Raw genomic sequence first — 4,526 nt, 5'->3', positions numbered from 1 at the left:
CCCTTGGGCTTCTTAATAAAGGTATATGGTATAAGCCATAATGAGTCTTTTCCATAACCCACTTCTGGCCATCTGCTCCCACCAAACACACATACTTCAAGAAACACCAGTAAATGCATAGAGCAACACCAAGGAGTGGTGCTAACAGCCAGGTATTACTGTAGACAGTCAGTTGGAGCACCGAGGAATCTCCATCATTGGCCAAGATGTCACAGGGGAAGGAATCTTACACTAAGCATGCCAAAAGCTAGAAAGATGAATGAGAGGGCCCGAGCATGCAGAAAGTTAGAAAGAGAATGGATAGGTCCCTGGCACATCAAAAGCTAGAAAGATGAGTGGACAGAATCCCAATGCACCAAAAGCTAGCAAGATAATTGGATAGAAAAGAAAAAATAGGAAGGGGAGATGAGCTTTGAGACAGGAGTCCACTGTTCTCCCAGGTTGTGCCAGACCTGAGTAAAACCTCTTTCCTTTTGCACCAGCACCTACCTCACCGGTTTGGCTTTCATTGTGGCAGGCAGACAAACCTGCATTTTTTTCAGTTACAGTTTTTATTGAGACTCTGCAAGGACAGCATGGATCTTGGTAAGTCCTGGAGGGCTGACCTGGGATCCCAGCTGCCTGTCACATGTTGTCCCCTGAGCAGGACTGTGGGGATTACCCAGCAGCTGCCAAGAACTTTTCTCTGGGAATTTATCTGCACTCCTTGAGGTATCAGCAGCCTGAAGCATTTGGCTGGTTAAAGGAAACAGGTTTCTGGGGAGCAGATGGGCTCCCCTAGGGTAAGTCAAACCAGCATGCACACTAGGGGCCTCTATCCCTGCTGTCAGGGCTTTGTGACACTTGGGCTTTGTGCTGCTTGGGCTTTATGTCATTTGGGTCCAGTCAGGACCACGGCGGTATCAGCTGGCAGGAAATATGATGCTACGACTTGCTTGTGAGTGCTCATTTGGACTAATGGAATTAAGGATCCAAGTTCTGTTTGTAAGTTTTCACTTTGTCTGGGGCATTTCTATAGCGATGGTTTGGGGTTTGTACTTTTGTGCCAACAGGGGTTGTTCTGTTTCAACTCCTAAAGGGAGCCCACTGGGCTCAATTTTAGCAAATTGGTCCATGTACAGCTTTGATCAAATGACTAAGAAGGAATTGTTTTCTATTGTAACGCTGCTTGGCCTGTGTATACTTTAGACTATGGGGGAAAATGGCCCCTAAATGTTTCCCTAAATTACCACACCATCATATAATTGGAATTGTTTTGCCAACAGTCAGGGAAATGGGACAAAATCTCTTATGTCCAGGTGTTTATGTCTTTACATAATAAGGATTCAGCAAAGAAAGGGAACAAACTAATCATGTAGAGAAGGGAATTGGCTTCAAAACCCTTCCCTGATAGTTAGACACAGGAAGGAAAGGAAATGAGGAGATGAGTTTTTTAATGCCCTGAACCTGGGGACCCAGGATTAGCAGCAGGAAGATTTCCCACCACCACCCCCACTGCTAGATACCCCTGAGATAGGGCCTAGAGGGGTGACAGCACCACCCCTGTATGACGAAGAATGGTCTTCCCCTTGAAATTCCAGCAGGGCATCCAATTTGGCTAGGGAGTATCTCTCCTTGGAGCAGGACAATCCCCTTTGTGGCAATATCCTGTAGGTGGAATAAACTTGGAAGGCCAGTCTGCTGGCCACTATGGGCCCATATTCCATTTTGCACTTCAGATTTACTGAACTGGAAGAATCTCAACCCCTCATATAGGGAACAGCCTCAGAAAGTGGCAGATGGTATCACCTCCATTTTTGCCACTCACCATCTAAACTGAGAAGGTATAAAGTCTCTCCTTAATATCCTACTAATGGCAGATGTAAGGCAGCTAGTTATAGGTAAGGTTAATGAGGAGGCTCATCACTTCCATCATGAGAATCGGACCCCTTGACAGAATCCAACTGGGACCCACATAGTGGGGACCTAGCCTTCCTAGAACATTACAAAGTGTGCATATTGGAAGGGCTTAAGAAAGGAGTTCCTAAACAGAAGAGCCTGAACATGATATGCCATGTTCAACAGACACTAAACAAAGATCCTTCTGAATTTTTAGAAAGAATCTGTCAGGCCTATCGAAAACACATCACGTATGCCACTTTCCAAAGACAGCAACCCTTCTCCCTTGCATAAAGGCTTTCCTCCTTTCTTGACCCCCTTCTTCTTTTAGTAGATAGCAAGAGCCTCTGGACCTGGGGATAGGTAAGATTGCAGCCCTGATAGCAGGACGAAACTACAAAAGATGAGAACTCCATCCATTTACCCTTGTAAGATTACAAGGGCCCAGAGTTTCAAAGGGGGGAATTGTTAACTTAGTCCGTTGGAATGCTAGAGAGACTCCCCCATTGGCCAAGATGGTGCAGGGGAGAGGTTCTTACACCAAGGGTGCCAAAAGCTAGAAAGATGAATGGATAGGGCCTGAGCATGCCAGAAGCTAGCAAGATAATTAGATAGAGAAAAGGCCTTCCCTCCTTATCCCTATAAGAACCAAGAGCTTGAGCAGGAAGGGGGATAGTCTTTGAGATGGAAGTCCACCATTCTTCCAGGTCATCTGGCACCTGAATAAAACCTCTTTTCTTTTGCACAAGAGCCTGCCTCACGAGTTTGGCTTTTATTGTGGCATAGCTGAACCTGCAGTTTTTCAGTTACAAGGGTGAGGGCTCAGCCAGACTCTGGCCAGGGTTTATTTACTGCTTACTCTGTGCCGGCAGATTAAGTTTTGCATACATTATTTCATTAATGCATATAACTCTATGAGGTAGTTAATATCCATATTTTATAGTTGAGAATGCTTAGGCACAGAGAAGTTAAGTAATTGACCCAACAGGTAGCACTTGGCCAGGATTCTTACTCAGGCAGTCTGACTCTAAAATCAAGGGTCTTAACCACTCTTCTATACCATGTATTTAATTCTCGAAGTTAACTGAGTTTTCACAATTTCTGGCTTACCTAAGGCAGCTCCATGAGCTGCAGCCTTCTTCTTAACCCCACAGGTGATCCTGTACAAGATGGAAATTCTATCTTCCTAATTTTCAGTCAAATTCTTTGATGGAACTGGGACTTTGTTCTTAACCTTTGACCACTGATAAGCCATTAGCACAATGCAGCTGCCCTATTTTGAACACAGACTCTATCCCTTATCTTCAATCATTGGCTAGGATTAACCCAAACATCTCCTTCTATCCTCACCCCCCAAAATTGATTAATTACAAGTTTGCTGTGCCTTCCTAAGTATGGAGAATTTGAATGACATGTCAGTTACCCCTTCTTCAATGGCGAGGTCTTTTCAAGCTTCTAACCCTAACCCCAGATTGTTGGGAGGATTCAATAACTACTATGAAAACTCAGTAGCAATCAATAATCATTTGCCAGTAGAAGCAAGAGTAATAGTAGCAGCAAAACCAAGATGTCATTTTAAATTTCCCATTCTAAACAACATGCACTGAGTATCTCTAATATCCCAGGCTACGTGCTAGGCCCTAGAGATCAGTGGCAATAAGTCAGTCCTGGATCTGTCCACAAGCGCTTGCAGACTCTTTTGGGCCAGAAAAAAAAAATGCCTTCCTCTCCAATGTTATTCAGCTTTTCTGAGAAGGTCAGTGATTTCTTTGTTTCAGGATCTTTATATGACGGCATTTTCCCATTTGGGAAAAAAAACATTCAGCTCTCTAAATTTAATTCAGGAGAGATGCTACAAGTATTTGTGGTCAGCAATTGTAGGAGCAGCAGAGTGAGACCAATTGGCCTGGAACATGTAAGAGGAAAGTGATCCTTGCTACCTTCCAAAAGGCAAGGGCTTGGAAAGGAGGAGAGCACCCCTAGCATGAAACTGGAAAGGTCAAGTCGTTCTACGTAGGAAAAGTAGAAAGAGAAAGAAATGTAAACATGACTGCTAAGTCTCACGCTCAACTTGTAGGAGAAAAAGTTTGCTCTCAACTTCTAGAGAGAAAAAGCTGCAGGAGCTGACTGAGCTGCCTGCCTCATGGGGACAATCCCCCCAAAGACTGCTCTGTGCTAGCCTGGCCAAGACTGCAAAGAGCTTCATTTACCTCCGCTAAAATATCTCCAGTGGCTAGCATTCACATTAAGAGAAACAATTAGCAAGTTAATTATGTGCTTTTTCCTTCCTTTTCTAATTTCAAAACCACTTTGTCTTGATCTGTAACCTAAGCACTTTTATGTGCTCACCAAGCTTGCTTCCAGGGTTTCCAACCACAAGGTTCACTAAAACATAGCATCTAATATGATACTTATCTTTCTATGATTGCCTTATTTCACTTAGTATAATGCAGTGGTTCTCAACCTTGGCTGCACATTAGAATGACCTGGGAATCTTTTTAAAATCCTGATTTCATGGGCCTCATCCTCCGGAAATTACGGTTTCTTTGATACTTAGAGCCAACCCGTAGAAAAAACAGATAAACAGAATTTTCTAGAACAGAAATCGGGGTATAAGAGATTCGCTGGGGAGTCTGAAGTTCAGCCAG

The sequence above is a fragment of the Myotis lucifugus genome, unplaced genomic scaffold, assembly GCF_000147115.1.
Source record: "Myotis lucifugus unplaced genomic scaffold, Myoluc2.0 scaffold_132, whole genome shotgun sequence".
In the NCBI taxonomy this organism is placed as follows: Eukaryota; Metazoa; Chordata; class Mammalia; order Chiroptera; family Vespertilionidae; genus Myotis; species Myotis lucifugus.
This window is presented reverse-complemented; position numbering follows the sequence as displayed.